Below are 23,106 nucleotides of genomic sequence, written 5' to 3'. Positions count from 1 at the left end.
GACCTATGGGGCGTAGGTCCCCTTTCGTAACTCATAACATTTTTGGGCAGTTTTGGTTTCTTTGGGGTCTTGGGGGGTTAGGCTTTAGGGTATTCCTCAAGGACCCCTAGGGTGGTCCATGGGGAGTCGTACCTTGACGTTTAACCCCTCAACCCCTCAACCATAGCTTGGGACAAATTCTACCACATGAAACCGCATTACAACTCAAACACACAATCGTTAGGCTCTAGTTTTACCTATTCCTTTTGAGGGTCGTTACATTTATAGAATGGCTCTGGTGGAACTTAAGGAATTGAAAGAACAATTGAAAGATTTATTGGATAAGGGTCTTATCCGACCGAGTATCTTTCCATGGGGTGCTCCGGTTTTATTTGTTAGGAAGAAAGATGGTCCACTCTGTATGTGTATTGATTATCAACAATTGAACAAGGTGACCATTAAGAACAAGTATCCTCTTCCAAGAATATATGATTTGTTTGACCAACTTCAAGGGGCAAGTTATTTCTCTAAGATTGATCTCTAATCAGGTTATCACCGATTAAGGGTGAAAGAAGAAGATATTCTGAAAATGGCTTTTAGAACCCGATATGGTCATTTTGAGTTTTTGGTTATGTCCTTTGGTTTGACTAATGCTCCGGCGGTATTTATGGCTTTTATGAATAGGGTGTTTAGACAATATCTTGATATGTTCGTAATTGTGTTCATTGATGATATTTTGATTTATTCGAAGAGTGAGGATGATCACATTAATCATTTGCAGATTGTATTTCAAATCCTTAAGGAAAGACAGCTCTTTACTAAGTTTAGCAAATGTGAGTTTTGGCTAAGGTCTGTGGGTTTTCTAGGCCAGATTTTTTCAAGTAAGGGTATTGAGGTAGATCCTATTAAGACAGATGCGGTCAAGAGTTGGCCTAGAACCCTATCACCGACATACATTCGAAGATTCTTGGTTTTGGCCGGTTATTAAAGAAGATTTGTTGAGGGGTTTTCTACGATTGCCTCTCCATTAACAACATTGACTCAAAAGAAAGCCAAGTTCGTATGGTTGGAAGCTTGTGAGAAAAGCTTTCAAGAGTTGAAAGATAGACTTACCTCCACTCAAGTGTTGACTTTACCAGAGGTACAAATGGCTTTGTTGTTTATTGTGATGCCTCTAGAATTGGGTTAGGGTGTGTGCTTATGAAAAATGGTAAAGTGATTTCCTATGCTTCAAGGAAACTTAAGATCCATGAGAAGAATTATCCTACCCATGACCTCGAATTAGCGGCGGTGATGTTTGCCTTAAAGATTTGGAGGCATTACTTGTATGGTGTCCATGTGGATGTTTTCACCGACCAAAAGAGTTTACAATATGTGTTTACCCAAAATGATCTGAATCTTCGCCAAAGAAGGTGGCTCAAATTATTGAAAGATTATTATATGAGTGTTCCCTATCACCTTGGTAAAGAAAATGTGGTGGCAGATGCTCTTAGTCAGTTATCCATAGGTAGTGTTGCACATGTTTATGATGATAGAAAAGAGTTGGTTCGAGATGTTCATAGATTGGCCCGATTGGGAGTTCAACTAGTGGATTTCACCAAGGGTGGTGTTATGGTCTATAATGGTTCCGAATCATCTTTTATGATTGATGTGAAGGCCAAACAATGTATTGATCCGATCTCAGTTGAATTGAAGGAAACATTGTTTAAGAAGTCCGTTGAGGCTTTCTCCCAAGGGGGAGATGGTGTTCTAAGGTATCAAGGTCGTCCGTGTGTTCCTAATGTTGATGACCTAAGGGAACATATCGTGTCAGAAGCCCAAAGTTCTCATTATTCTATTCACGTGGGAGACACCAAAATTTACTGTAATTTGTGGGAGGTCTATTAGTAGAATGGGATTAAGAAGGATATTGCGGGATTTGTGGCTAATTGTCCTAATTGCCAACACGTGAAGGTTCAGCATAAAAAATCGGGAGGTTTATCCGAAGACATTAGCATTTCTACTTAGAAGTGGGAAGATTTTAATATGGACTATATTGTGGGGTTTCCATGTACTCGGCAACAATATGATTCGATTTGGGTTATAATAGACCGAATGACGAAGTCTGCCTATTTCATTTTCGTCAAGGTTTCCTATTCGGTGGAAGATTATGCTAAGTTGTATTTGAGAGAGATGGTAAGGTTGAATGGAGTACCCTTGTCCATTATCTCCGATAGAGGTACTCAGTTTACTTCTCAGTTTTGGAAGTCTTTCAAAAAAGGTCTTGGCACTAAAGTTAAGTTTAACATGACTTCTCACCCCCATACCGATGGGCAAGAAGAATGAACAATACAAACATTGGAAGACATGTTAAGGGCTTGCGTGATTGATTTCAAGGGAAATTAGGATGACCATTTGCCTTTGATTGAATTTGGCTATAATAATATTTAGCATTCTATATTGGTATGGCTCTGTTTGGGGCTCTTTATGGTAAGAGGTGTAGATTTACTATAGGATGGTTTGAGTTGGGTGGGGTTGCCTTGATAGGACTTGAGTTAGTTCATGAGGCTATAGAGAAGGTTCGACTCATTAGAGAGAGGTTGAGAACGGCCCAAAGTCAACAAAAGTCTTATGCCGATGTTAGAAGGAGAGACCTTGAATTTTATGTGCTTGATTGGGTTTGCTTGAAGTCTCACACTTGAATGGTGTAATGAGGTTCGGTAAGAAAGGGAAACTTAGTCCTTGTTTTGTAGTCCCGTATCAAATTTTGAGACGTGTTGGTAAAGTTGCCTATGAGCTTGAATTTCAAAATGAGTTGGCATCAATGCATCCAGTTTTCCATGTCTCTATGTTAAAAAAGTGTGTTGGAGATTCAAAATGCATAGTTCCACTAGAAGGGTTGATAGTGAAAGAGAACCTTTCCTGATAAGAAGTTCCGGTTGAGATCTTAGACCGACAAGTTAAGAAATTGAGGAACAAAGAGGTTGCTTCCGTGAAAGTGTTATGGAGAAACCATCTAGTTTAGGGTGCTACTTGGGAAGCCGAGGCCGTTATGATGTTATGGTATCCTTATCTTTTTCCTCCTATTCTAGCTTGAGGTAATGAGTTCCTCTTGACTTGCTTTTGTTTGAAGTTATGTGTGTTTTATGTGTTTCCATGATTTCCTTAAAATGCATGTTGAATTGCTTAATTTTTGAAAGAAAATGGCTTTTATGATTTATTTTTCCTCATGTTGTTGTGCATTGAGCATGAGTTGTTTATAGACTTCATGAGATGAATTGTTGAACATGTGTTGGGTTGGAATGGAGATTTCTTCCTTGAATATGTGCTTTGCGTATAAATTGCATGTAGGCTCCATGAGATTGTGCTGAGCACTGCTTTCAAGTTAGGAGATGTTAGTTCCTCCTTGAATGTAAGAAATCTGAAATTTCATGCATATTGGGTTGTTAGATGTAGTTCCTACTTCCTTATGATGCATTGAGTATGTTTAGCTTGCAGGTGATGTTTCCCTCTCGATTGTGTGTATTTTGATGAGTTGCATGCATGATGGGCTGCTAGTCTTGAGTCTTTTTGTTTAAAAATGTGCCTAAAATCTCATTCAAGGAGGAATGACCACGAGAAGGAGATAATGTAACACCCCGGATTCAAAAAAGGGTAAAATTGCAGATTTGGAAAAGTTGCAGGTGCTAACTGACGGTGGCCACCCACAGACTGTGGTTGGACACCCCAGACTTTGCTCAGACAGCAGGACCACGACCTGACCATCAGATAGTAGGTCAGACCAGGGTCCGTGGTCTAGGGGTTCGTAGGTCGGCCAAAATCTTTGTAGTTAACAATGGTTGACCAGGATAGATCATAGGTCGATCGACGGTCCGTCGGTGCAGAGTCTAGGATCCGTAGGTCAAACCCTCTGAATCTGGTCTCTGACCACCATCGACGGCCATGTAGGATGGACCGTTGGTCCATCGATGATCCATCGGTGAGGCCTCGTGGGTCGCAGGTGGCAATTGATTTTAGGGGCACATGGGTCTTTTATGGTTTTAATTAAATCAATGTGGTGTCGTTTTAACTAAGTCTAGAACACCTATATAAGCATTTTTGACCCCTAGATTCCTTAATTCAAGTTATTATTTCAAAGCCCTAAAGAAAACCCAAAACTCTTCTCTCAAATATTCTCTCTCTAGAAGGTGGAAGAAGAAGGAAGAATTGAAGCTACATCAAGTCAAGTCTCCAATCTTCAAGATTTTTTGGGCTTTGTTATTAAGGTATGATGGCTTTTCATCCATGAATTGTTTTTATCCATGAAGCCCCTTAAGATTCCCCAATTGTGAAGACTAAATCCCCAATATGAGTTAGGGTTTCTTCCGTTGTTGTGGGTTATGATGAATGTTGATCCAAATGGTTGAATTATGATTGTTTATGATTAAATTGGTAGAATTACGTGTTTTAGGATGAAATTACATGTACCCATGCCTATCCTATGTTTCTAGGGTAGAATTGATATGATTAGGTGTGATGCCATGAAAGGAAACTTTATGGGTTAGATATATCCTTATAGGATAGATGATTTATGAGTAGAATTTCTTGAGATTGAAGCATATATGATGAACATGATGTTAAGTGCTTTCAGAGTAAAGCCTAGACTATGAATTGTTGATTGTTGATGTTATAGTGTGGAATGGATACTTCCCACATGACTTGATAAGCATGATTTTATGAATGTGAAAGGTTTGCTCACATGAATAATTCTAGGTTGAAAGGATTGCTCAACCTAGACTAAAATACTAAGTAATTGATGAGGCTAGAGGCGACTACCCTTGACCTCCAATATGAGAAAGATGTGAGGTGTTTTCTTATACTCCTTAGAATTGAACAAGAGATGACTCCCCATGTTTTTATTATGATGATTGGACATGAAGGCGAGTACCTATGATCCTTATGAAATGATATGGAGGCGAGTACCCGTGTCATATGATGTTGGTTATGCAGGCGAGTACCCGTGAACTTAAAGTAAGTAAGGCAACAGGCGAATACCCATTAGCCTTTGTAAATTAGGCAAAGAGACGAATCCCCATGTCTTTAAAAGGAAGTATGAATAATGTGATTTATGTTATGAAGATGAATAGCTTGGATTTTTGCTTGAGCTGCCTTCCATGATTTAAGCATGACTAGAGGCGAATGACCCAAGTCTTGACTAAGGATAAGTTGAGGTCACTTGGTAAGGCTATGAGGAAAAGATGAAGAAGGACAAATTTATAAAATATGACATCTTCTAATGACATTTGAAAGGGTAATACTTGTTATAAGATTTATATGGTAGATTTCCTTTTATCATTCCGAGTAGAGGTATACTCAAGACATTTTGAATAGTTTAAGTTAGGTGGCACTATATCCATGTTGGTATTCATTGACTGGAGCCACGATATAGACCAAGTCTAATACATCAAGCAACTATAAAAGGTTAAATTGGATAGCAGTCAATAATGACATTTAATATAGTGTGTTAATGATAAATATTGATACATTGATGTGGTGAACAACCTTTCATTTCTTGAGTTAAGGATCAGTAATATTGATTGAAACTAAGAGAGGAGAAATATTCTTTAGTTAAGAAATTTTGGAAGGGTTAGATGTGCATAAAGACGTGTGCATAGTAGTTATAATTGCTACACAGGTCATAGACTAATGCAGTTGTCATTGGAAATATTTTATTACAGAAATAACTAACTGTATTGGTGTAACCAAAGTGGGTCAAGATATCCTTCAATATGCTCTCGATTGACTGCAGTTTTATTTCAAGTGTGGATATACTTTGTTTTTCATAAGTACATATCTTATTTTAGGTTTGAATATTCTTCATGACTCTTATCCTATGTCTATACATATTCCTACACCAGTAGATGGTTCTTAGTGGTAGATCGATTACATCGATCTTATGTTATTCACTTGGTAGTACAGGACACATGGACAGACTTACCTATTTTGAATATGGTAGATTTCAACATCATAGTGGATATAAATGATATTTCTCCCTATCGTTCATTTTCATACTATTAGACCAAGATAATAACCTAAGATATGCCAACTTTTCCTAAACTAAAGTGGAAGGAAACTCTTAGTACTTGTCCGAGAAAGGTATTTTGATTTATGGAGTCTCACCTTATGGTTTAAAATATGATGCCTCATCTATTTGACTTATTGTCATCATATTGGTAACGATACATCTCCTTTAGAATCTATTACAATGGTAAAAGAGTTCTTGTAAGTGTTTCACCTGATCATGATATATAATTTAGTATTGGCTTAGAGTTGAACACTTTACCTACTTCTATCATTTCTTATTAGAATGCTCTTGTGGAATTGAAGGATTAGTAACAAGAATTGTTGAGTAAGAGATTTATTAGATCAAATATATTTTTATGAGTTATTTCTATCATACTTGGATTCCTTTATTATTATCTTCATCGATGATATATTGGTATACTCTCGTAGTAAAAAGGATCACAAGTATCATTTGAGGATTGTTCTTTAAAATTTGAATAAAGATTAAGCTCTATGCATGTTTTTAAGGTATGAGTTTTTGTTAGTTTGGTGGCATATTTGGATTGTGTAGTGAGCAAGAAAGGTATTGTGGTTGAATCCATGGAGATTGAGGAAGATTGTAATTGGGATAAATCTTTTTCCATTATCAAGATTCAGAGTTTCTTAGTCCTCGTTGGTTATTATTGATGATGTTCTCATTCTTTGCATACACATTCACTAGATTGGCTTAGAAGTAAGTGGCTTTTTACTAGTTTGATATGTGTGAGGTGAGCTTCCTAAAGCTCAAAACTTTATTTACTACTACTCCAATTTTGACTTTATCTATGTAAGGAGAGGATGTTATCGTTTATTGTGATGCTTCTTGAATTGGTATTGGTTGGGTATTGATGTAAGAAGAGAAGTGATAGCTTATGCCTCAAGGCAGTCAAAACTTCATGAGAAAAACTATCCTACTTATAGCTTGAACCTAGCAGATGTGATATTACATTAAAGTTTAGAACATGTTGTGAACGTGTGTGATCAACTTTGGTGGGTATTAGGAATATATGTTTTTTGTCTTTAGCGGAGTTTTCATACAATGACAGTTATCATTCGAGCATTAAGATGGAACCATTTGAGGTTTTGTATGGTAGAAGATGTTGATACTTTAATGATTGGTTTGATGCAATTTAGGTTATGCCATGAGATACTAAATCTGTCGAGAGAGTCCTTGAATAAGATCGAGTTGATTCAGGATACATTTCTCATGTCTCAGAAAGATCCACAAAGTTATGTAGATTGGAAGGTTTGTGATCTAGAGTTCATGGTTAGAGGGCATGTTTTTTGAAGGTTTCACTCATGAATGGTGTAGTGAGATTTGGGAAGAATAGCAACTTGAGCCCAAGGTATATTGGTCCTTTCGAGATTGTTCAGATGGTTGGGTGGCTTACGAGTTGTCTTTGCCACCTGCATTGTCAAGTATTCACCTTATGCTTCATATTTCAATGTTAAGCAAGTACTGTCAGGTTGGTTTTCATGTGATTCAGTTGGAGTTAATGTTACTTAATCAGAATCTGACTTTTGAGGAGGAGTTGTTAGTGTATTGGATAGGTAAATTCGAAAGTTGAGGTCAAAAGAGATTATTTCAGTAAAGGTTCAATGGCAACATCATTTAGTTGAAGAGGCTACATGGGAGTACGAGTTGGACATGCGGATCAGATATCCCCATATATTTTAAGCGTTCAATTACATTTTATTATTTTACCGTTTGAGAACGAATGATTGTTTTAGTGGTAGATGATGTAATGACCCGTTAGGTCATTTTGAGCAATAGAATTATTCCGACTCTTTCTGTAAAATTAAATGAAAATTTTAAACTATTCGATAACTACGGTTATTTAGTTGGAGGGTGTTTATTCTGTAATTAAATTGTTTTCCTTAGTTGATGGTAATTAGGTTGAGGCCATGATTTATTTAATGCCCTATACCACTTAACATATTTATTAAAATAAGTTAATAGGGTTTAATACTTTTTTTCTTATCACTGTACAACTTAACGGAAGCCTCAACACCCGATGCACAAAGAGAACGACCACTAGGTATCACCTTGCCAACCTCTGAATTCGTGATTATAGATAGGATTATATAATATTCTATATTAATGGTGTTGTACGAAGGAAGAAAACAAGAAATCAGGATTTGGAAATTGTTTGAAATCCCTCAAGGAGTTAAGCTGGGTTATGGGTTTCTTTTTCAAATTTTGTGGGTGGGGGACAAGAACTTAATAGAACTCATTGGTTAATGCTAATGATTGGCACTTGAGGTGGAAAGTTTTGTTAGAAATTCTGCCTTATTCCATGAGATCTAGAAGCACTTCTGCAACATTCTCTCTTCCCTAGCGCTCTTTTTTTTTACTTTATTCAAAGGGCCCCATGGCCTTTCGCCTCTGAAAACGTCCTTCCTTCTCAATGCCCGGGCATCCATCCAATGCATTCTTTTGAAACTAATCAATAGAATTTACATATCAGTTATAGAATAGTTTTGCAGGGTACTTAAGGTCCTGATGTCGTTTCGTAGTTAAATTATTGGGCAGTTAGTTTGGGTATGAAAATTTCTTGATGTTATCACATATTATCATTCAAGTTCTTATATATTGAGATATGCAATCAATTATTAGGTGTATTACTGTATTATACAAATACAATTAGATTTATGATATTTAGAGGGATTAAAACTTAACTCTAGGTTTGAATTTGGGAAATATGGGACATCACATATTAATTGGTACAAATATTAGGAAATTGATGATAAATTCATTCTTCTTTTTAGTTTATGGGTAAAATTAAGTATATATTATTTTATTTAGTCTTACTGAGATCAAGTTATATCCTTATGAGCCTAGATTTAACTCTTAGGTATTATTTGTGGTTCAGGGTAGAGGTATAGCAATATAGGTGTCTATGAATTCATTTACTTATGAATAATGCATATCTGATAGATGATGAAAGTCTTGATGTATTACAAAGGGGAAAGATAAAATCTTGAGGATTTGTGGCACATGTTCGACATTCAAGGTATGTTAAGACTTTTAGACTTCGTTGAAGGACATTTTTCTAATTAAAGATTAAAAATGGAATGGACCAAGGGTAAGGGCGTAAGATGGGGGTCTCGTACCAATGGTGTGATGGGGATTGATATGAGTACTGATGTTATAAAGGGAAAGTTTATTACTATAGAATGCAGATTGTAATCCGAGAATGCCAAATCATATGTGCATTAGCTGATATATTATTGACTTGATTTCTTATATGTGATTGTATTCTTTATTGAACCCATATATTTGTGATAGCTGAGGTGATTACATATCATATTGATATTTGATTGAGATGCATCATCATCCTTTTTCATTGATATCATATTGTGCACATGCATTAACATCAGATTGAGTATAAGTTAGGCGCGTGGCGATCGTCCGTGCTGGGGATGGTAAGATATTAAGATTATAATTTGGTCACGTGGAGATCGTCCACGCAGAAATTGTTTAAATTTTTTGATAGTGCGTTGAGATCATCCGTAGAAACACGTGGAGATCGTCCGTGTTGGTATATGGACCTCGCGAGTCCCCCACGGGTCATGAACTCTCGATGTATTTTCAAGGAGTATCGTGTATATATGATTGAGAAAGTACTGGGCATTTGAGCCATATCATTTCATGGTGTCACATTGCATTGCATCTCATTACATTCTTCATTCTTGTTTCATTATGTGCTTCATTGATGTTTGGACATTACATGACATATGATTATCCCTATTTGATGAAAACTTGGTTGATAAGTATAGTCTGGACTTGTAAAATTAAAGAAATATTTTCTTATATATACTAATGTCACTACTTCTGCATTGTCGGTCTATGAGATATAATGACTACATTTGGTTTCGTACTCATACTACACTTGGTGCACTCTTTTGTGGTGCATATTGTATTTCAAATTTGAGTGCATTTCTTGGAGCTTGTGTTTTAGTTTGGATTATCTTGGAGTTGTGGTAAGATACTTGGATATTTTGCAGCCCCTACGTTCATCTATCTCTACTTATTAGGCTGTGTTGGTATTCTGATAGGATATTTCTTTTGTTTAGACTTATTAAATAATTAGAGATTTCTATTGACTTTAGAAGCTCTTGTACTTATGATACTAAATCTTGGGTGGTATTCAGTTTTTCTGCATTTTATTATAAAAGATTTAGTATTCGAGATATTGCTTGCTATTTACTTTTCCATATTTTAAGTGGAATTGGTTAACTTATTGGGTTGGCTTACCTATAGGTTGGGAACATAGGTGCCATCACAACTAGTGATTTTGGGTCGTGACACTATTCCCTCCAAGTATTGTAGTTTTAGAGTGGTTTAGACTAGTTTGTTGGGTTGTTTAGTCATATTGTTGATGTTTGATAGCTATTGAGATATTGGTTAGATACGTACCTATTTTTATCTTATGTATATAGATCATGGTGGTTTTGATGACCCACACAACATTTATGCTTTCCTAGATACCATGGTGGCCCCGTGCCCCAAACATGCTTATGTGCTAGATTTTTATTGCTTTATATAAATTGTTGGGAGTAGATTTTTTCTTTGTATTGCTCTTGACGGGGCCCTACCAACTGAGAGAATTTTTTTAAGTGGAGATGTACCTGTTTGATTTGTTGACTTTATTTGGCTTCCAACAAGGTTGGCTTATGCCTATGTTTTGGAATAAGGTTGCAATTGCACCCCTCAAGTTTGGGGTGAAACAAACTTAATATTTTTATTCCTATATTATTTATTCTTTAGATTTCTCTTGTTTTCTTGTTTGAACTAGATATTGTCTGATTGTGCCCATTTCTGGGAACAATATCCTAAGCTGGTTGTAACCTTAAGAAACAATCGATTTTGTGATTCCTCGTGCAATTCCCACTGTCTTATTTTGACCCAATTTTTTATGTTCAAATCTTTTTTATAGCACTTTGGATATCAATTTGCTTTTGTTGACGTCTACATCACTAATTTGTTAGAGCGACATAATTTGGAGGTTTCTCGGAAGAGAAAAGCTCGTGGATAGAGATTCAAGTATGGTATCGGCCTTGAAGTAAGTTATGATTTTCTTGTTTAGACTTGGTTTTGTAAGATTCTATATGAAATAAGTTGCATGATCGGTAGGATGGTTTTAGGATCTTAATTTTAGGCTTATATGATACTTAGTCACATTTTGGCTATTTCAAGAATTTAGACTAGAATTTTAATCGTGAATCCTTAGTGAAGGTTAACCTTAGTCTTGATTGACGGTATAGGATCATTAGAATTAATATATGTAGTTTAAAACTTAGATTTATGTGCTTTAATTTTTTTTAGCATGGTCTGCCTTTTTTGATTGTTTTTTAGCTTTTATTGTGTTGTTGTCATGTTGTGGGCCTAGTGCCTTGGACTTGGACTTGCTGGAGTTTCAGTTTAGTACGATAGTACTGTTACAGGAGTCTATCCAGTTATTTTTGAGGTGTGACTATAATGTGAATGAACTGACTGTGTTTGGTATGCACTCACATACACAACATCTGTATTTATCCGTCTTTGAGCTAGAAATGACAAAAGCTTATATTTGAGACCTTTTAACTGGCTTGTCACCATTTTTACTTGTTTTGGGCTCCGAGGGAGCATATTGCTAGTTTTACTCGAGGAGATTGGAAATTTTAAAATGATTTACACTATTTGCTGGGTCTTCGTCCTAAAGAGATATTTACGTTAAAATTAATTGTTTTACCTTGTAGGTTTGCATATTTCAAGGGAAAATGCTAATTTTATATGAGTTTAGCACAAAATGCACGTTTATGTTAAGCAAATGAAATTCTATGGTTTTTGATTAAAGGATGGGTTGTTTTACTATTATATTGAACAACTCGAGGAAGCATTCTGGGCGATCCAAAGAACTATTCCGACTTTTACCTCTTTTAGTGATAAGGTTACGAAAGCATTCTATGCGGCTTGAGGAACTTTCTCGAGTTATATTTTGTGCATTATACAAGTTGTCAAGTCTGAGGGATCATTTTGAGTGGCACGAGGGATTTTGTGGGAAATCTACTTTTATGCATTTCCCAAATGTGCATTGCATCATCTTGCATTATGTTTCTAATTGTGATTTACTGGATATCGAATGCTCATTATTTTATTATCCTCACTGCCAGTAGTGGCTGATATGTTTCTAGTTAGCTGTTGAATTGTAGTGTTAGCATTATCATGCCTATTTTATTTATACAATTTATATTTGATCTTATCCGGTCTATAATGCCTACTGGGTACCCCATATTTTGGTACTCATACGTCACTTAAACATCTTTTTCTAATGAATCTCCTAGTATGAGCCACCCCCACTAATTCAAAATCTTCCAAGGCAATCGTTGTTGGATGGTGGTGAGCTTTTGCTATCCAGAGATATACTGTTTTCCCTCTATTGTACTCAATGTATTTTGTATTTTGATTAGACAACACTATTGTGTATCATCCTTTATGTTGTTAGATGCTTTTTTACTAGCGACATAAGGTCAGGGGTTTTGTTCTTGTGTACAATTTTGTGTTTCTTTATCACTTTCTGGCTCTTTCAGTATATTTCTCATTGCTATATACATATCTATGTTATGGGCCCTACTCCTTGTCTATTTTTCTTCCACATAGTTTTACTTTAAGTTATTTTGCTTATTGCTTGTAGTTTGGGTTTTGGCTTTTCTACAGGGGATTTGTGGCGGGTCGTGACACCATTTTAGTTTAGGATACATTAATAATACTGATGAGTACATGTGTTTCCCTTGCTCACTTTATTATGATAATATGGTGAGTACAAGTGTTTCTCTCGCTCACTCTATTGTTTTTCCACATTCCATTTGCAAATTCTATTCTCAGTACTCACGCTTGGCAAGAAATCTTTGAAGATTAATGCTATCAATTGGAGTTATTAGGATGAGGTTCTTCTTTTATCCATATCATCGAACTTTACCTTATTATTTGTGGTTAGCACAATTGAGTTATAATAGTATAGTTATAAAACAACATTAGCCTAAAGATAATTCTTTATCTGACCCCTTCCCAAATAATTCTCTAGACCTGGTATCCACAATATATGTTAAGTTTTAACATTTAAGAAATAACCAATCCTCTCATTACCGTCAATCCTCATTTTCCACCATTGTTACTCTTCTAACATAAAAACATCCTTACATCTAATCTATACATATCTACCAACAACTAAAAAATAATATTTTTTGAAAAAGTGTGGATTATGAATACATTGATATACAATGAATTCAGAACTTATGTTCAAAGTATAATCAAATATATACTCTGTGTTTTCAATATATATATATATATATAATTGCCAAGTGTTTATCGTGAGGCTACTAAAAACTTTCTATTTTCTTTGAAACAACATCCATCACAAAAACACCACCCACAAAAATTTCCTTTCATGAGTAACCATTAAAACTCATTCAAACAACCTAAATCCATTTTCTCTATCATAATTTCATCATCTTGAATAAAGCTCTACTATAACAATTAAGATTTGACAACCCTTACCAATGACTTAAAACCCAAAATCATTTCAAAGATATGGAGTGATAGAGGATATGAAGGGGATGAAAAATAAGAATAGAGAAAGTTCAGAGAAGAAAAAATGGGGGAGAATTGAAAATAGTTTAAGAATAAGAAGAACACATATACGAGAGAAAAACAAAAAAAGTGATATCTGGATATTGTGATATTTTAAATCTGAATAATTGTTTTGGATAGTTTATAGATTCTCAGATTTTTTAAAATGATTATTCATAGACAATTAAATGCGGGGTAAGAATTTTAAGGCTTAAGCATGCACATGGAATACAATATATATCAAATATAGACAAATTGCTAAACAAATATGTTCACTTTTCGAATAAAATTAAAACCTTCATAAATAACTGAAATAAAAATACAAAATTACAAAATAGATTTGAAAATGAAATAAATCAACAAAAACTATTAAAAACCAACATAAAAGATAATGATAGAACAACATAAGCATTACACTATCAATCAAGGTCCTTGGAATGCCCATTATCTCCAGCACTGATGTCATCGCCTTCAGTTGGTGCAGACTCGATATTGTTTCCATCGCTTAAGCCAAAGTAATTGTGTTTAGTAGCCATAGTCTCAACAAAACACATGTCATTGATCAAATCATCCATTGAATTTGGTAATAGGGTAACATTTTTGTTTGGGAATTTGAAGTTTGACGAAGAATTTTTAGGTTGAGAAGACTGATGTTGTTGATTGATTTTTTTTCTTTCTCTCCTGAAGTTTAGCTATCTTACTATCAGACAACTTTCATAAACCTTGAATTTCTCCAGCAGTGAGTTCAGCGATTTTTTTCCCTCCACAAGTTGATTGAAGAGGATTTTCGTTTCCTTCTCCTCATTCATTTTTTCTATCTTCTCAATTTTTTTTTCTTTCTCATCCGCTTTCTTTGAAAGAGAGTTTTCATGTATCATTAACTTTTTAATCCTTTCTTCCTCAGGAAACTCTGAATACCTCTCTAATACCTCCTTAGCCAGATTTGTAGATTTCCAAACAATGGGTTGGGCTTCTCCCCCGCAAAAAATAATTATAGCAATATCTATATCACATAAAATAGAAAACTCTTCTACTTTCTTAAATAAACTTGTTGCTCTTTTGTCTAGAAGGGAGTTTCTTACATTTTCACTGTCGTTTGTAGTATTTCTTAGCCTCTTTCAATCCATATTTGATACCCAAATATGAAAATCACTCTATTTTGAAGTAGAATACATAAAATGTGAAAAGGCATGCAACTTTTATAGATGTCTATCATGATTTGCTACTAGAGGCGGTCAAGAAATTTCAAGGTTATTGAGTCATATTTGATAAAATAATAATTAACTAATTATCGTAATCTGATTCTAAGAAAAATATTATATATTTTATTTAAAAATTTTAAATTAATAAAATTTATATTCCATAATTATTTTTGGAGTTAAGCAGTCCAAATAATTAACTTGTGGCACGATAACATTTGGTAGAAAACTTTATCAATGAAAAATATGTTGGTATATTCTTAGAAAGTAATATTTCATAAATGGTTTTTTAAATGTTTTAGTCGTCCAATCCATAGGAAAAAAGTATGAAATTTATAGATTGATGATAAATTTTTTAATTAAAGGTTAAGACTATGAGTTGAGAATTCAAAAAACAAAAATAATTCATTCTTCAAAAATAAGTGATTTCATGGTAATTTTTTTTTTGGAAAAAAAATATTTTTCAAAATTAAGTTAATCTAATACAAAAAAAGAGGTTTTCTTCAAAAAAAAAATATTGTCCAAAATTTTCAAATACATACAACTCTAGTATATTATAAGTTACGTCTAACCGGTACACTAAAGATTTTGGTATTGTTAGGGGTTATCTCAAACTTTATAGTAGTGTGAAGTCAAGAGTACTTCTAGTATTAATTATCAATGAATTTTTATTTTATTTCTTGTGTTATTTGACTAAACACATTAAACCTTCAATTATTTCAAATGTACTTTTTTAACTCATCAACTATTGATCGTTCCATTAGTTAATTACTCATGTGCGATGTTAAGCTTAAAATGATACTACATATTTTAGGATCATTTTTTTTTTAGAAGAGCCCAAATATAGCACATTTTCTACATAAGAGAATTAAAGAAACACATTTGAATTAATCAAAGGTTAAATATGCATATTCATATATAAAGGACTAAAATTAAAATTTATTAATGATTGAGATATCAGAGTGTAATTTCTCCCACTAATTTTCTTATTTAGGTATTTTAATTTATCATCTGAGACTAATGGTCAATTATTAATGAAATTACCATTTTAGACTCCTAAATAGTTTCTGGTCAAATAAGATATTATTTTTAATATTTTACAATTCATAATCATATAAATATAACTTTTCTATATTACAAGAATAAAAATAAAAATTTATTTATAGTTAAGAGATAAAAGTGTTATCATCTCCAATGATTTTCCTTTTTAGGCATTTGAAATACTCTTCTAAGACTAAAATGATCAATTGGTAATGACATTACCATTTTAGACTCCTAAATAATATCTAGTCCAATAGGATAATGTTTTAATATTTTTTCCTTTTTAATCATTCAGACAAGATATGCTTTTTTATTTTTCCATTCATAATTATATAATTATGACGTTTCTATGTTATAAAATAAAATTAAAAAAGAATAGGAAAGTGTTACTATCCTCGATAATATTCTTATTTAGGCATTTGAAGTAACCACCTAAGGCTAAAATGATCAATTGGTAATGAAGTTACCATTTTTTTATCAGAAAAAAAAAGATATGTTTTAAATATTTTACCATTTATCATCATATAAATATAGTTTTTCTAAATAGTTATTGTCACTCAACGGGTCTCCCTGGACGTAACTGGCACTCAAAAATCATTGTTGACCCTAAGCGAACCCTTGGCCTGGCTCAACTCTCAGTGGAAGACTTACTTAACGTAAAGATGCTTAACTCAAGATGCTCAACTCAAAGATACTCAACCCAAAGATACTCAACTCAAGATACTCAAGAATAAAACAACAATAAAAGATGCAATATATGTAAAGCTTTTAAAAAGCAGTTGATAATAACTCAATTGTATGTCAAGATACAATCATAACTAGATAGTATGTAAAAATACAATAATAACTCAAATGTATGTAAAGATACAATATGTAATGACCCGGAAAGTCATATTTAAATTTTTCAACATAAAATTACCGTTTAACCCCTCCAGATAGTTATCTTGAATCATTTTTGATCAATCGGTGAAGTTGATTTGAGAATTTTGAACTATTCGTGTAACTATAGTTAATTAATTTACGGATAATTTTAGATAAATAATTTAATTGATAGTTAATGGGATAAATTGATAATATATTTAACATCATATACTATTTGACTATATTTATTAAAAATAAGTTACTAGAGTTTCACACTTTATGTCACACCCCGAGCCTAAACCCTGGGCGGGACTAACACTTGAAGACCATTGCTGGCCCCAAGGGAACACTTGGACTGGCTTACTTAACTCAGCGGAAGACGTAACTCATCACATAAATATTTATGAAGAAACTAGAATGTTATAAATGAACATTCAACTGGCCATTTAGGCAAACTCAAGTCTTTAGCATAAGAAATGAAAAGTAAAGACAACTAAAATAACTAACTGACTGTCTGTCTATGAAGCCTCTAAAACAACTGAGATGGATGTTGGGACAAACCCCACAACATCCTAATTGACTAAACTAGAAAGCAATGAAAATAGATCCTCCGTAATGCAAGGAGGCTCACCGATTAACTCTGAACTGCTCACTGAATCAACGGTGCACTGAAAGGCCAATCCTAGTTACCTGTGTCTGCATCATAAGACGATGCAGGCCAACTGGCATCAGTACATTGAATGTACGAGTATGCGAGTTGGAATGCTAAAACAACATAAGCTTGAAAGAGAATCTGAAAGAAACACTTACTTTGGCTCTTCTCAACTCAACATAACTAAACTCATTTCAATATAAAGAAATTTAAGACAAGTGCAATATAAAGAAAAGTTGTGTAAAAACATGCTGTGAACTCTGTGTATGCAAAGATACATAAAACTCTGAGATGTATGTAAAAATACAATAAACTGATGTATATAAAAAAATACAATAGTCTTATGTGGGAGTTTATCTAACCGACAACCATCACATAAGAGCTATAGTGATGATACAACGATCTACCCACGCTGCCAGCGCATCCTATACCTGACCAAAGGTATAGGACCTGAACTACTAATGGATCCACTAGTCTATGTGAAAAGGGTTCATCTAAAAAGTATGACCCTTTTTCTACCCATGGTGGCTACATGGTTTATGGAGGCTGTGAGTTATCTGAACTCTCCCCCATATTGGTGCTCAATACAACTCCAAGAAATATACTAGCTCTTTGTGTTTTAAAATCATACTTCTTTCTGTGATTTGAGATTCGTGCTCAAAAACTTAGCTCAAATGCTATCATGGCAATCTCAGTTTCCCTGCTTGCTTCATTTAGAAAGCTATTACTCTTTTCTGAAAACTAGCCCGAAGGCTCTTTGGAAATCTTAGTTTCCGCTCTTATTTCATTTTTAAATCTCTTTGGGAATACATAGTCCTTATATACTTCCTTGAAGAAAAGAACTTCAATTTTACTCTTTATTGAACTCAAAACTTAAGTCTTAAAACAAAGTTAAAACATTTGTGAAAGACTTTTATAAACTTTAAGAACTTATCTTAACTTGACTCTTGACTTCTGTTGACTTTAACCTTAACTGCTCTTGACTTGACTCTTAACTGATCCTTGAATTGAATTATGGATTCAAGGATTAAGATTTGTGACTGGAAAGATCTCATGTTGTTTAGGAATGATTTTAAATAGCTAAACATGAGAAAAGACTGAAAATCAAAATACGAAGGTGGACCACGACGCGGATGCATAATTAAATTTTGGTTCTGAAAACGTCTTTTGAGGCAGAACACCTCGTGTCAGCTCCACGACGTGAAGCAGAAATTTTCAAAATCCGGGACCAAGCGCGCGACACGCGACCACAGACAAAATTTCTTCTTCGTTTTCCAGCCCCAATTCACCCTAACTCGGTTCTTTTTCTTAAATTACATTTAGATACAGATACCCAACAAATGTACCTAAGAACCTAACTCAAAACGACCCTATAATGCGATGTAACGAACTCAGAAACTTCCTAACTCAGTCAAATTCAAGAATAGGTATCAAGATCATCAATAGTCAAATGCTTTTAGGACGAATCCAAACTGAAATAATTATGCTTGGCACGTGGGAGAACGATCCCAACGTTATGAGAGCCTCACATACCTGATCAAACCAAATCATTAGTGAAAACACCAACGTTCTTGATGAAATTGCCCTTTTTTCTTCCTCTTTTCTCTTCTCCTTTCTCCTTAGCCCTAGCGTGAAAATTCTGATTTTCTAAAACTGACTAAGTTCAGTCTTGATCCTTATTAAACTCCTAAAATCGGACTAAAATAATAGGGTAATGAAAAGACTAAAATACCCTTTAAAAATCCCGGATTGGACATTTCCTTAATCCAACAACCCAACTTTCAAAGAGCATAACTTGCTCATACAAACTCGGAATCGTGCAAACTTGGCGGCGTTGGAAAGATCATTCCAATATCTTTTCAACCATATCTGGAATCATACCTAACTCATCCTGAGCTAGGAATTATGGTCGTTTGAGATTGACCAAAAACTCAATTTTCCTAAGTTGACAAATTTCCAGATTTTAATTCTTTCAAAACAAAAAAAAGTGACTATTTCCAATTATAAGCTTCTTCTTAGTTATATCAAATTGCGAGATGTTACAATATCTCCTCCTAGAGAACATTCGTCCTAGAATGAGATTACTTTTATTAGGCTAAGGGTGGTAACATCAAGCTCAAACACCCCACAAGTAAATGCAAACAAAATACATGCTCACTCATGATTTAAAGAGTACTAAGAAGAGAATTAGTACCTTGGTCTGCACTTTCTCCGGATTCAAAGAGATGTGGATATCTCTTCTTCAAATCCTCTTCAGCTTCCCATGTAGCTTCTTCAACAAATTGGTTCCTCCAAAGGACTTTGACTGATGCAACCTCTTTTGTCCTTAACTTGTGCACTTAGCAATCTAGAATTTGGATAGGAATCTTCTCATAAGATAAGCTATCCTTCATCTCAATATTTTCAGTTGGTATGATTAATGAAGGATCTCCCACACACTTCTTCAACATGGAGATTTGAAACACCGGGTGAACCGCTGCTAGCTCTTCTGGTAGCTCCAACTCATAAGCTACATTGCCCATCCTTTTGGATATTCGATAGGGCCCAATATACCGAGGACTAAGTTTCTCCTTCTTACCAAACCTCATAACATCCTTCATGGGTGAAACTTTTAGATATACCCAATCATTTACTTCGAACTCTAACGGCCTTCTCCTAACATCAATGTAGGATTTTTGACCACTCTGCGTCGTTTTCAACCTCTCTTGAATAACTTTCATCTTATCCATAGCTTAGTGAACTAAATCTGTTCCTATCAACCCTTCTTTACCAACTTCAAACCATCTAATAGGAGATCTACTCTTATCCCATAAAGAGCTTCATATGGAGCCATTTGGATTCTAGAGTGGTAACTGTTGTTGTAAGCAAACTCAATTAAACGTAGGTGATCATACCAATTACCTTTGAAATCAATCACACATGCCCTCAACATATCTTCTAATGTCTGATTAGTACGCTCTGCTTGCCCATCTGTTTGAGGATGAAAGGCAGTACTCAAGTTCACCCTTGAACCCAAACCTTTCTAAAAAGATTTCCAGAATTGTGCAGTAAATTGTGCACCCCTATCTGGAAAAATGGAGAATAGAACCCCATGAAGTATTACCACCTCTTGAATATAAAGCTTAGCATAATCTTCTACTGAGTTGGTAGTCTTTACTGATAAAAAGTGGGCTGATTTCATCATCCCGTCGACAATCATCCAAATAGAATCATGTTGTCTGCGAGACCTTGGTAAGCCTGTGATGAAATCCATATTGATCATCTCCCACTTCCATTCCGAAAGTTCTATCTTCTGAGCCAAACCACCGGGCCTTTGATGCTCTACTTTCACTTGTTGGCAATTTGGATACTTAGCAACAAATTCTGCAATGCCTTTCTTCATGCCATTCCACAAATACACTTCTTTCAAGTCATGGTACATCTTGGTGGAACCCGAATGAATAGAATATATGGAGCTATGAGCTTCCTCCATGATGCTCTCTTGGAGTTCATCCACCATTGGTACACACAACCTACCTTGATATCTCAATACACCATCCCCCCCTTGTTCAAAAGCTAATACTCTTTGCTTATGAACATTCGCCTTTAAATCTAGCAAAATGGGATCTTGGTCTTGTTTTTCTTTCACTTCTGACACTAGTGATGATTCAGGCCCATTCATTACCACTATTCCTCCTTTTGTGGAATCCATAAGTCTGACTCCCTGATGTGCAAGTTTGTGCACATCTTTGGCTAGTTCTTTCTTCCCTTTCTCAAAATGGGTGGTACTACCCATAGACAACTTGCTTAAGGCATCAACAACAACATTAGCCTTACCTGGGTGGTAAAGAACACTCATGTCATAATCTTTGAGTAACTCTAACTACCTCCTTTGTCTGAGATTGACCTCTATCTGCGTGAATACATATTGTAGGCTCTTGTGATCAGTGAACACATCAACACGAACACCATACAAATAGTGATGCCATTTCTTCAAAGCAAATACTACAACAACAAACTCTAAGTCATGGGTTGGGTAGTTCTTCTCATGAACTTTTAACTGTCTGGAGGCAGAAGCTATAACTTTACCATTCTGCATTAAAACACAACCCAAGCCAACTCTAGATGCATCACAATACACCACAAAACCTTGAGTACCTTCCGATAAGGTCAAAACTGGAGCAGTAGTCAACCTCTTCTTCAATTCCTAAAAGCTTTTCTCACAAGCTTCAGACCATTGGAATTTCACTATTTTCTGAGTCAACTTCATCAAAGGTGACAAAATAGACGAGAACCCTTCTACAAACCTTCTATAATAGCCAGCCAAACCCAAGAAACTCCTAATATCAGTTAGAGATGTGGGTCTAGGCCAATTCTGCACTGCCTTAATTTTCTGAGTATCGACTTTAATTCCCTCTCTAGACACAATATGGTCTAAGAATTCCACAGACTCAAGCCAAAATTCACAGTTAGAGAGTTTAGCATAAAATTCCTTACTATTCTGAGATGGCTAGCATGATCGTATTCACTCCTTGAATAGATTAGTATGTCATCAATGAAGACGATAACAAACATATCTAAATAAGGTTTGAAGACTCTATTCATAAGATCAATGAACGCTGCTGGTGCATTATCCAACCCAAAGGACATGACCAAAAACTCATAATAACCATATCTGGTTCTGAAAGTTGTCTTTGGAATATCACATTCCCTTACTCTTAATTGATGATAGCCTGATCTAAGGTCAAATTTTGAGAAACAGGAAGCACCCTGAAGCTGATCTAAAAGATCATCAATTCTCGAATGAGGATACTTATTCTTGATGGTAACCTTGTTCAACTAACGGTAATCTATACACATCCTAAGGGAACCATCTTTCTTTCTCACAAACAAGACCGGAGCGCCCCAATGTGAGACACTTGGTCGAATAAAGCCTTTCTCTAAAAGGTCTTTCAACTATTCTCTGCTGGTACCATTCTTTATGGCGGAATAGATATAGGACGAGTATCTGGAAAAATATCTATACCAAAGTCTATCTCTCTCTCAGGAGGGACTCCGGGAAGATCCTCTAGAAAGACTTCTGGAAACTCATTCACTACTGAAACTGATTGAATATGAGGTACTTCAACACTTGAGTCATTAACTCAGACTAAGTGATAGACGAACCCCTTAGAAACTAACTTCCTTTCCTTAAGGTACGAAATGAAATGACCCTTAGGCACTGCCGAACTGCTTTTCCACTCTAAGACTGGCTCATTTGGAAACTGAAACTTGACTACTCGAGTTCTACAATCAACTAAGGCATAACAAGCATGAAGCCAGTCCATAACAAGAATGACATCAATCTCTACCATGTCTAACTCAATTAAATCAGCCATGGTACTCTTGTGATTGACGGAAATGGGACAATCACGATAGACTCTCTCTGCTAGAATAGACTCATCAACAGCTGTGGAAACACTGAGTGGTTCACCAAATTGCTCAGGAATAACATCAAAATTCATAGCAACATAAGGAGTTACAAAAGACAAACTCGCTCATGGGTCTAGCAAAGAATAAACAGTAAAGTCAAAGACTTGAATCATACCAGTGATAACATCTGGCGAATCCTCTTGCTCTTGGCAACTAGTGATCGCATAGAGGCGGTTTGCTCCTCCGCCAGTACTGGAAGTAGCCCCTCTAAGTGAAGCTGTGTCTGGTGGAGCAACTGAAGATGACTGGGC

Source organism: Solanum stenotomum, chromosome 3 (genome assembly GCF_019186545.1).
Source record: "Solanum stenotomum isolate F172 chromosome 3, ASM1918654v1, whole genome shotgun sequence".
NCBI lineage: Eukaryota > Viridiplantae > Streptophyta > Magnoliopsida > Solanales > Solanaceae > Solanum > Solanum stenotomum.
Note: the sequence above shows the minus strand (reverse complement) of the source record.